Consider the following 12,085-nt stretch of genomic DNA (forward strand, 5'->3'; position numbering starts at 1 on the left):
AGAGAGAGAGAGAGAGAGAGAGAGAGAGAGAGAGAGAGAGAGAGAGAGAGCACAGCTACTCTCGCAGTCTGAGTAAGAGTTGGAACTAAGAACTGCCGGGGCAGATTTGCTCCAGATGTGTGTGTCTCACACTTTGTATAATCCACCGGAGTGGATTCAGGAATGATCTGTGGGACCACTCGAAGTTAACCCTTGCCTGGGTATATCATGTGGTAACCACTTGAAGACGACATTCCTGTGACAGGTCACTTTTGTGAGATATTTGAGTGGACTTTGGATCGATTCAATGGATAAGATCTTCGACGACGGCTCTTTCGTTTATCTGTGAAATTCGACGTGATCGCCATCTCTCTACGGTTGCCTGGGATTACAGATATCTCTCTCTCTCACATCATTCACATCGTGGACAGCTGAACTTGCATATTTCACCCTCGTAAGACTCTAGCTTTGTTTCCAAGTTTGTTACCTTGGAAACCACACACATACATACCTACGTAACACTGTTAACTTTTGTTTATCCTGCTTAAGTTAAGATATTATAAGTAGTTACTAATAAAGATAGTGGTTTTAACATTAAAACCAGATTCCATTTGTAATCTATTGCTGCTGGTTCGTAACACGGGTTTGTTTCCCAAGTCCCACCCTCCGCTCTGCTTTACTGAGCCGAGGGAGGGATCGCTGACTGCGGGGTGAAGACATCAAGTTCACATCGGTGCGTATCGAGGCCGGTCCCAAGCGGGGAGGCCTGATGTTGGGCAGTCAGTCCCGTTAACTTCTCCGAATGGGCGGCCTCGCCCCGCTGCCTGGAGCAGAATCTGCCGGCGTCGGTCCGGGTTGTGAGACCTTCACAGCGAACCGTCCGAAATGAACCTCCGCTCAGTCCCTGTTGTTCTCGTCCTGACGGGCGGGGGAGGAATGAGGCGGTGATCCCGGGACTATCCCCATCTTTCATTTTTCGCCCGTTCAGACAAGGCGGTGGCGTCCAGATCAGTCACCTCCTCCCACTGTGGGTGGGCATTTGTTTTTCAGCCCATTTCACAGTTATGACCTGCTGAAGTGCAGCCACTGTTTCCCGATGTATGACCCTATTTACGGGAGATTTGAACCTCTTGCATTCATCTGTGCTGCTCAAAAAATTGTACACTCCCACACACACACACACACACACACACACACACACACACACACACGTCCTTATTGTGGTTCACAGTTTTTCTCTGTTATTATGTATTACTTAGTATTGCTGCCGTAAAGACAACACATTTTTATGACACGTGCCGGTGATATTGAACCTGATTCTAATATTGACATGAGAGACTCACCAATCCCGTTTACCGCGGAGCTGCAGCATCTGCAGGTTTGTGTCCGCTCCCCCACCACCGCTCTCCGCCCACCACAGCGCTGGAGACGCGGAGCTCATACTGCGCATGCTCAGTCTCGATAGTCGGTGGTTTCCTTTCCGTTCAGCGTTGATGCGGATCGTCGGCGGGGAGCCGGGGGAAGATTGACTGTCTGCGGGGGAAGCTCCCATCGGTGAGTATTGAGGCCGGTCCAGAGCGGGAAATCTGACGATGGGTAGTGAGTATCGTTAAGTCACACGGACAGGCGGTTTCGGTCCGGGTTGCTGGCCAAAACTTGCCGGGGTCGATCCTGGTTGTGGGACCTTCACACCGAGCCGCCGGAGATGAGCCTCCGCTCAGCCCCTGTTGCTCTAGTCCTTGGAGCGGGATGAGGCGGGAAGACTCCCATCTGTGGAGTTGTACCCGGGGATCTTTATGTCCATCACCCGGCCCGGTAGCGGATCTGAACTTCACCTGCAGCGATGCCTGGGGTCGACAATTGTTTTACATAGTTCCAGTACATGGGAAGCGGCCATTCGGCTTGTCGTGCTTTTGCAGACAGAGAAGATTAATGGCAGTAACTCCACGTTCGAGGCATTTCCCCACGTGTATGAGCAGTTTTATCTTTTCCCCGTTGAGACCAGCAGTGACATCCAGATCTGTGACGGCATCTCTTTCTGTCTGGGCATTTTGTTCTTGATTCCATTCCCCTGTTACGACTTGCCGATATTTCCGGGTATGTGACCATATTAATGTGAGAATTAAGCGTATTCCATTTATGTGTGTGTGTGTGTGTGTATATATATTATCTGAATGGTGGCTGATTAGGAAAAGGGGAGGTGCAACGAGACCTGGGTGTCATTATACACCAGTCATTGAAAGTGGGCATGCAGGTACAGCAGGCGGTGAAAAAGGCGAATGGTATGCTGGCCTTTATAGCGAGAGGATTCGAATAGTGGGGCAGGGAGGTACTACTGCAGTTGTACAAGGCCTTGGTGAGACCACACCTGGAGTATTGCGTGCAGTTTTGGTCCCCTACTCTGAGGAGAGACTTCCTTGCCATAGAGGGAGTACAAAGAAGGTTCACCAGATTGATTCCTGGTATGGCAGGACTTTCATATGATGAAAGACTGGTTCGCCTAGTCTTATAGTCGTTGGAATTTAGAAGATTGAGGGGGTATCTTATTGAAACGTATAAAATCCTACAGGGATTGGACAGGCGAGATGCAGGAAGATTGTTCCCGATGTTGGGGAAGTCCAGAACGAGGGGACACAGTTTGAGGATAAAGGGGAAGCCTTTTAGGACCGAGATTAGGAAAAACTTCTTCAAACAGAGAGTGGTGAATCTGTGGAATTCTCTGCCACAGGAAACAGTTGAGGCCAGTTCATTGGCTATATTTAAGAGGGAGTTAGATGTGGCCCTTGTGGCTAAAGGGATCAGGGGGTATGGAGGGAAGGTTTCTGAATTGGATGATCAGCCATGATCGTACTGAATGGCGGTGCAGGCTCGAAGGGCCGAATGGCCTACTCCTGCACTTATTTTCTATGTTTCTATATTTCTATGTGGGTTCCTCAATAGTGTGTACACTTTAGTGAAAACTCTCTACAGATGTTCCAGAGGAAAAGCTCGTTCTCTTTGATGTGTCCACACAATTAAAGTGGGGAATCGTTTATTATTGTCATGTACCGAGGTATAGTGAAAACCTGTCTTGCGAACCATCCATAGTAATCAATACATTACAACAGAACATTGAGGTGATGGAAGGTAAAATAATAACTGAATGTAACAAATCATTATGGTTACAGAGAAAGTGCGGTGCAGGTAGACATATGGTCCAAGGTCACATGGAGTTAGATAGCGAGGTCGACAGTCCATCTTATTAAGCTGTGTCCTATCATACTGGGAACATTCAATTTGATATCACAGCAAAATGGAGGCCATCCTTCAGCCCAGTGGTATGTTTCTGTTTTCTTTTAATCTTCCACCGGATGGGTGGGGAGAGGTGAGAATGTCCAGGTTTGTGGAGAACTTTGATTATGTTTCCTGCTTTGCTGAGGCAACGGGGAATATAGAGACAGTTCATGAGGGGTGGGGGCGGCCTGTTTCTATGTTGTGCTCAGCTGTGTCCACAGTTCTCTGATGTTTCAACTTCTCATGGGCAGAGCAGCAGCCGTAGGAAGGTGGGAAGTATCCAGATCGGATACTTTCCATGACTCATTGATAAAGTTTGGTCAGGGGCAAACGGTATATGCCAAATTTCTTATTGTTTGTTCTAGCTGTGTCATTTTAGGATACCTCACTGATCAGTATCAGCAAACTTTCTTCTGACCTATGTCATCGTTGTAAAGTGCTCTCTTTCACCTTTTACTTCATTCAATTTTCCAGGATTCGTTGTTGTTTTATTATTTTTTTCTTTTTTTGTGTGTTTTTGTTGTTGTTTTTTTCCTTTGTTAACAAGAACTACCAGAGGTCTAATTGAATACAGCACGAGGCAGGGTAAAAGCAGGCATTACAATTTTAGTTTCTCTGTTAAAAAGTGGCCTAGTGTTGATCCTTGACACTATGAAACTCATAACATCTTATATTAAGTTTGTTATTTCGTTTCTCAGTTATTTTTGGTGAGCCGCTTCCTCCGTTTCCAGGGCAACAGCCTGTCAGATCTGCAGCAAGTGTTGCACATTTTGCCGCTCTGTGGTCACCGCCTCTCAGCGTAGAGACAGTGGCCTCAGGAGCAAATGTAACAGAGTGACAGTGGGAGGAAAGGATGCTGTGAGCATTGACTGTATGGGATGTATTACACCAGGGTCAGAATGAACTGAGAACTAACAAATTGGAGGGGTCAGAGTGGCATTTACACAAATGGTTTAAACATTTTAGTCTGTCCCAAACATTTTGCAAACAGCTACTATCTGTGCGTTGAAAATGAACAAAAACTGCTGTTACCGGAAATGTAAAGTAATACAAGAGAGAATGCTGGAAACGCTCAGCAGATCGGCAGCATCTTAGACAGTCCCAGTTCTGAGACTGGGTCACTCCACCATTTCTCCTTTGAGGAATGTAGCTGGATGTACTGAGTCCCCAGCATTTTCTGTTTTATAATTTTACATTTTGTTTCTGCTACCCTGAGGGAAACATGGCAGCCAATCGTGCTGGGCAGGATCCCTCACGGTAGTAAGATGGTGATCAAATGTGCTCAATTTAGCTGCTGGAGACATGCTTAAGTGTCTCCGCATCCTCTCTCAAGCTCCAGCCTGGTTCACCAGCCTGAGACCCAGCCCCGGCAGAAGGTCTTCAGGTTCCAGTTCCAGCTCAGTTTGTAAATCAAAAGCGGCAGCAGCACCACGGCAAATCGCCGGCATCGAAGCGTCTGTCACTGGGTTATACTATCAGGATGGATTCTCTCAGAACATGGAACTGGCAGCGTATGGATTTCAATCCAGGTTGACAATTCTACAGCTGGGATTGGAATTTCCTCAGTCTGCAATGAAGCTGAAGCCTCGGGTGGTTGGACATTGGGTATGGGGAAATCACCGACTACACCACCCAGTGGGACATCATATCTGTCAAGTATTCTGGAGATGTTAGAGGAGGTAAATATGGAGATAGATGAAGTTGAGCGGTGATTTTGTCTAAATGGACTTTGGTAAAGCCTCGAACAAGATCCCGCACGGCAGCTGATCTGGAAGTTTCGGTCACGTGGGATTCACGGGGAGCTAGCGAGGTGGATTCACACAGGGCTCAATGACTGAAAGCAGAGAATAATAGAGTTCCTCTTGTCCTTATCTACCTCCCCTTCAGCCTCTGCAACTTCCACCGTATCCAAAGAGGTCCTTACAACTAAACACATCTTTACCTTCCTCGCTCCCACCCCGCCCTCGCCTTTCAACAGGGATCAACCCTCCTCACTAATTTCCCTCCAGTCACTTATCCCTACAAGCGGCCTTAGTGCTACACCTACCCGTACACCTCCTCCCTCTCCTTCATGCATAGCCCAAAACAGTCCTTCCAGATGAGGCAACACTTCACCTGCGAATCTGCTGGGGTCGTCTATTGTGCCCCGTGCTCCCGATGGAGCCAGATTTACATTGGTGCGGCCCACCGTAAATTGGGAGACCGTTTTGTTGTGCGTCTGTGTATCATCTGCAAGAAGGGGGACTTCGCAGTGGCCAAACACTTTAATTCTGATTCCCATTCTGACGTCTCGATTTATGGTCTCCTTTCGTGCCGGGATGAGAACACCCCCAGAGTGAAGGGGCAACACCTTATATTCCATCTGGGTAATCTCCAACCCGATTGCATGAGTATTGAATTCTGCTTCCAGTAAACAAGTCCTCCCTCCCCGCCCCGGACTTCTCTATGCTCCACTCTGAACTTTCATTTCCGCTCACCAACCTATTACTTTCGCTGAGTCCCCTCCTTCCCTTTCTCCTACTGACAACTCTCCGATTCTTCCTCCAAAGTTTTATTCAGGTATCTTGTCCATCCCTCCTCAGTAATGAAGAAGACTCTTTGCCGAAAATGTCGACTGTTCACACTTTTCCACAGACACTGCCTGATGTGCTGAGTCCCTGCAGTATTTTGTGTGTGTAGCTTTGAATTTCCAGCATTTGCAGGTCCTCTCGTGTTTAAGTGAGGTATGGACAACATTTTTTTTGAAAAGCGTTGCTCCCTTAGAATTTTTTTGCTGATGATAGACTGCTTGGAGATGAACACAAATATAATTTCAGACTACTTGTATCACGTAGAAATTTGGAGAAACAACAAATGAACTTTTATTGAATATAATGTGTTTAATTGCATGATGGTACTGATGCTATCCAATAGTTCAACTAAGTTAAAATTATTTTGTTAATGATTTTCATTTGTGCTCAGTGTCTGAGCCTGCTCGCTTTAGTGTGCAACAATAATTCGCCAGCATTGATGAATTCCAGTTGCCCCGGTGTCTTCTCTCCATGACCGCTATCTCCTGGTGAAACCTTTCACGTGCTCATCACTAACAGCAGCGAGATTTACAGGGAAGAAGTCTAAACGGGAATGCAGAAAATGAATCTTTAGTGACAAGCTGTATTTCATGGTTTTATATGTTTGAAGTATGATTTCAACCAGCTGCATGTAGGTTGGTGCTCTGTAGATGCCGAGAAAAATTTCAACAACTTCCTTGAATGCCTTCCATGTGATTTTCTCCGGTCCCACTAGAAATTCTTCAAATTGCCATTCATTGATGACCTGTTTGATTTGTGGACCAACAAAAATGCTTTCCTTAATCTTGGCATCAGTTATTCTGGGAAGCATCTGTCTCAAATATCAAAATCCTTCATAGAAATGTTTGTGCCTGGTGATAGAAAATTCCATCCTTACAGTCCAGAACCCAATAATTATGACTTAAACCTGTCCTGATATGCAGCAGCCGCGCCGCATAAGCATGCCCAAGTATGCCTGGGCGAGATAGGAAACTTTCCAGCTTACATTGTAGGCAACATTTTAATTGACCTGAATTATGAATTGAAATAATAAACATTAGTGATTTCAAACAATGGAGCGTGATAGGGAAATTTCATGTTGGTTTTCATGATCAGTAGCCCAAAATTCATAAGATGCACCTAAAGGATCATGAAGAAAAAACTTTGTTGTCCAGAGTAATTTCCGTAATAATTACTTGGACTTTGCTGAGATTATATTTGGAATATGGTGTAAATCCTGCTCCCCATACTAACATCGATTATGTAGCCAAAGAACAAACTGCCAGAGGAACTCAGTGGGTCGGGCAGCATCTGTGGAGGGAAATCAATTGTCAATATTTTGGGCTGAGACCCTCCCTCTGGACTGAGAGTGGACAGGAAATAGTCAGAGAAAAGAGGTGAGGGGTGGAGATGGGGCAAGACCTGAGGAGTGAGAGGTGGATCCAGGTGAGGAGGGAGGTGGAAATGTGGAACTAGTGACAGGGGTGCGAAGTAAGTGTTTGGGCCAACATGGGGCTCCAGAAATGGAATTTAAATCCATGGAGGATTATCTAAGAAGTTAGAGAGTGTTTGTTTTAGAGATTCACCAGACTGATTATTGGAAGATGATGAAGTCTCAGTGATCGTCTTCACACAAAACAGAGGCCGGCAGATGTGTGGAGACCGAAGGGATCAAGGAACTGTGGATTGGACAAAAACGCTTGACTGAGATGGGAGAGCAGCCGACATCTTGTTGATGGTTAGAGGGGCTGAATGGCCACCTCCTGCTGTTTTTCACTTGATGTTTCAGTGTTCCTGTCCAGCGAGGCTCCGGAGGAATGTGAATAGAAATTAGTGCTTATAAACATAGAAGTGATTACCATGAAACCTGCACAACTCCTGTTCGGTTGGGAATTGTGTATCGGACCGGGATGGGAATCGAAACCGTAACTCGGAGAACCGGGAGGTGGGGCGATGGGGACGGGGAAGACAAAGAGGGAAAAATTAAAAATGTAGCTGGTGTAAAAAATGAAATAACGTGTAAAACGCAGCGGTGGGTCGGGCTGCGTGTGAGAGGCGAGGAACAGAGTCACCAGTTCAGATGGGAGACCCTCCACCCGTCACGTGATCCCGTTTCTCGCTCCCATTTCAAATGCAGATCTGCAGCATCTGCGGGGTTTTATTATCGAGGCCCCGCCCCCGCCTCAGCCCCCCGCTTCCGAGGCCCCGCCCCCGCTCTCACAGTCCCCGGATGGGCGGTGCTTTTCTTTCTGTTCTCTGTTGAAGCGGATGGTCGGCTGGGAGCCGGTGAACCGATCGCTGTTTGCGGGACAAATTGATCAAGTTCTCATCGGTCACTAGGTGTGAACGCGACCGACAATTTCCCATCGGTGAGTACTGATGTCGATCCCGGTGGGGTGGGGTGGGGGGGTGGGGTGCTGATGTTGGGCAGAGCATCCCGTTAACTTCCTCGAACTGGCGGCCTCGTCCCACTTCCTGGACACAACCTGCCGGGGTCGCTCCGGCTTATGGGACCGTCACACCGAACCGCCTGAGATGGGCTGCCGCTCAGCCCCGGTTGTTCTGATCCCAGGAGCGGGATGAGGTGGTGAAGCCGAGACTGAACACATCCATTAAGATGTAGCTGGGGACCTTTACCTCCATCACCCGGCCCGGTCTCGGATCCAAACTTCACCTGGATCGATGCCTGAGGTCGATAACTGTTTTACATATGTCCAGCACACTGGAATCGGCCGTTCGGCCTGGTGTGTTCTTGCAGACGCGAGGGTTAAACAGAGTAATCACACCCTCGGGACACTGATCCACGTGTATGAGTAGTTTCATTTATCCCCCGTTCAGACAGGACAGTGAGATCCAGATCTCTAACGTCCTCTCGGGGTACTGGGAAGTTTATTTCCATCTTCTTTCCATTCCAAGGACTTGCCGAAATGCAGCCAGTGTTTCCCGATATATGAGCCTATTAATGCGGGAATTAAGTGTTTTCTTCAAATATCTGGGTTTCTCGGAATTGTGTACACTCCCTCCAGAAATTCCAAAGGAGCAACCCAGGCCGTCTAATATTTCCAAACGATGAAAAGGGGGAATCTTTATTTTGTTTTACATGTACAGAGGTAGAGTGAAAATCGTGTCTTCGGTATTAACCGCACAGATCAATACATTACAGCAGTACATTAAGATAACAATACCTGAGTGTAACAACTCATTCTGGTTACAGAGGAAGTACAGTGCAGGTAGATATGTGGTGCAAGGTCAGATCGATTTAGACTGTGAGCTCCATCTCATCCCGCTGGGGAACATTCAGTTCGCTTATCACAGCCGAATGGACACTGTCCCTGAGTCTGGTGGTATGTTTCTGTTTTATTTTATCTTCGCCCCTGTGGGAGGGTGAGAAGTGAGAATGTTCAGGTTGTGGGGATCTTTCATTATGTTGGCTGCTTTACTGAGGCAGTGGGAAGTGTAGACTGAGTCCATGGAGGGGAGTTTGGTTTCTATGATGTGCTCAGCTGTGTCCACAGTTCTCCGCTACTTCATTCAGTTAAAGGAAGAGCGGTAGACAGTAGTTGTATTAAGCTGTGCGGTATCAGGATGGGATACTTTCTCCGGAGCACCGATGAAGTTTGTAGAGTGGAAAAGGACATATACCGAACTTCTTAGTCAAGTCAAGTTTATTGTCATTTCGACCATAAGCTGCTGGGACAGTACACAGTAAAAACGAAACAACGTTCCTCCAGGGCTATTGTTTGCTCTGGCTTTGTTATATTGGAATCTGTTATCTAGTAGTGTGTACTATTATTTCAGTGTCAGTGTATTACTGGACGGCCATCAGAGAGTGCACTTGATTCCTTCTCCCACCGGGTTCCATCTGCTCATTCCCTGCCCATCTTGTTCAACCTCTGTCCAGTCTGAATCCCACCAACTGAATGATATATATCAACCCACTGTTCAATCTCTGTCCAGCCTGTATCCCACCACATCAATGATATATATCAGCCATCTTGTTCAATCTCTGTCCAGTCGGAATCCCACCAACTGAATGATATATATCAACCGTCTTGTTCAACCTCTGTCCAGCCTGTGTCCCAATGCCACAATGATATATTTCAGCAAACACTCTTCTAAATTTTGTCTTCATTGCAAAGATTTGTTTTACATCTTTTCCAGGATTGGGTTTTTGATAGCTGGAAATACCAGAGGTTTAATTGAACACAGCACGTGGCAGGGTAAAAGCAGCCATTTCAATTTTAGTTTCCCCGTTACAAAATGGCTGCAGTGTTAATCTTTGTCAAAATGAAACTCACAGCATCTGATGTTGAGTTTGTTATTTCCTTTTTCAGTTATTTTCGGTGAGCCACTTCCTCCGTTTCCAGGGTAACAGCCCGTCAGAGCTGCAGCAAGTGTTGTACTTTTTATCGCTCTGTGGTCACCGGCTCTCAGCGTTGAGACAGTGGCCTCAGGAGCAAATGTAACAGAGTGACAGTGGGAGGAAAGAATGCTGTGAGCATTGACTGTATGGGATGTATTACACCAGGGTCAGAATGAACTCTGAAATAACAAACTGATTGGAGTTGGGTGGTATTTACATTTTAGCGCGTTGCTGATATTTTGCAATCAGTTACCATCTGTGCATTAAAATGAGAAGGTGGAATAACACTAGAGTTGCATGAAATTTGAAGAAGACGAAAGTACTGGAAACGCCCAGCAGATCTGTAGCATCTTGGACAGTCCCAGTTTAGATATCGGATCTTCCACCATTTCTCCTTTCACAGATGTAACCTGATGTACTGAGTTCCCATAATTTTCTACTTTATAATTTTACATTTTGTTCCTGCTACACTGAGGGGAAACATGGCAATATCCCACACAGCAATGACATTGTGACCAACGTGCTCAGTTTAGTTGCTGGAAACAAGCTGAAGTGTATCTGCATCCTCTGAAAATCTACAGATTGCTGAACCAGCCTGACCACCAGCCCCGGCAGAGGGTCATTAGGTTCCAGTTCCATCTCAGATTTTGAACCGGAAATGGCAGGAACATCACGGCAAATCGCCGGCACCAAAGCGGCTTTGTATTGGTTATAATATTGGGCTGGTGACTCTGGCAGTATACGGGCTTCAGTCCAGGTTGGTAATTCGACAGGTTGGAATTTCCTCAGTCTGCAGTGAAGGTGAAGTCTCGGGCGGTTAGACATTGGTTATGGGGAAATTGTCGTCTGCACCACCCAGTGGGACATCAAATCTGACAAGTATTCTGGAGATTTTTGAACAGCTAACTATGAGGATTGATGAAATAGGGCAGTGATGTTGTTCATCTGAACTTTGGAAAAGTCTGTAAGGAGGTCCCGCATGGCAACTGATATGGAAGGATAGGTCACATGGGATTCATGGGGAGTTTGCAGATGGATTCACACCGGGATCGAGAACAAGAAGCAGAGGGTGATGATTGAAGATGGATTTAACCAATGGAGGCCTGTGACGAGTGTCGAGACCTCGTTAATTTTATTCATGCCATTGATTTGTATGTGAGTGTACATGGCACAGTTTGCAAGTTTGATACTAAATTCGGGCGTCTGGTTGATATTGCAACAGGTTACAATAAATTTCAAAGACATCTTGGTCAGTTCAGAAGACGGGCTGAGAAATGGCGAATGGTTTTCAACTTGAACAAGTGAGAGTTGGTGCTTTTGGACAGTCAGACCAGGGTGGGACCGGTATAGTGAATGGGAGGGCAGGGAGTGTTGTGGAACAGATTGAGAAACGAAAACAAACATCATTAATATGCAACACAGACTCTAATGCAGATAGAGAACAGATACAATAGCTCCTACAGACAGGCTCAGCTCCGATACAGGGTCTTCCATCTGAAATATTAACATACTCTCTGTCTTGTTGAACAATTCTAGCGGTTTTGTTTTAATTATGTTAAAGATATTTTGGCAACTTGCTGTTTTGTATGTATAGCGCGTCTACATTGTCTTTAACAAGGTGCGATGTGACAGTCTGGTAATAGCAAGGTAAATGCTCAAAGAAATCTTGACCGGGGTTTAGGTGATAATATGGATCTTAAAATCCTGCTGGAGAAAATGTCATGATTCTGAACAAGATGTCACGATGTTAACGCAGCAGGCCAGACAGCATCTCTAGGAAGAGGTATAGTCGACGTTTCGGGCCGAGGCCCTTCATCAGGACTAACTGAAAGAAGAGCTAGTAAGAAATTTGAAAGTGGGAGGGGGAGGGGGATATCGGAAATGATAGGAGAAGACAGGAGGGGGAGGGATGGAGCCAAGA

The 12,085-nt window shown here is 46.3% G+C and overlaps 1 protein-coding gene across 9 annotated transcripts in view; it reads left to right on the top strand.

The window, feature by feature from the left end:
- LOC140208620 (uncharacterized) overlaps positions 1-12,085 on the top strand; it is a 117,174-nt gene that overhangs the window by 14,078 nt on the left and 91,011 nt on the right. The window contains exon 1 of one of the 9 annotated variants that reach the window (XM_072277429.1): positions 8,081-8,170. The exons of the other annotated variants lie outside the window; for them this stretch is intronic. The gene's annotated coding sequence lies outside the window, so the exon portion shown is untranslated. Of the gene's footprint in view, positions 1-8,080; positions 8,171-12,085 lie in introns of those variants that run through there. 9 annotated transcript variants of the gene reach the window in all.

The sequence above is a fragment of the Mobula birostris genome, chromosome 13 (assembly GCF_030028105.1).
Source record: "Mobula birostris isolate sMobBir1 chromosome 13, sMobBir1.hap1, whole genome shotgun sequence".
NCBI classification, from domain to species: domain Eukaryota; kingdom Metazoa; phylum Chordata; class Chondrichthyes; order Myliobatiformes; family Myliobatidae; genus Mobula; species Mobula birostris.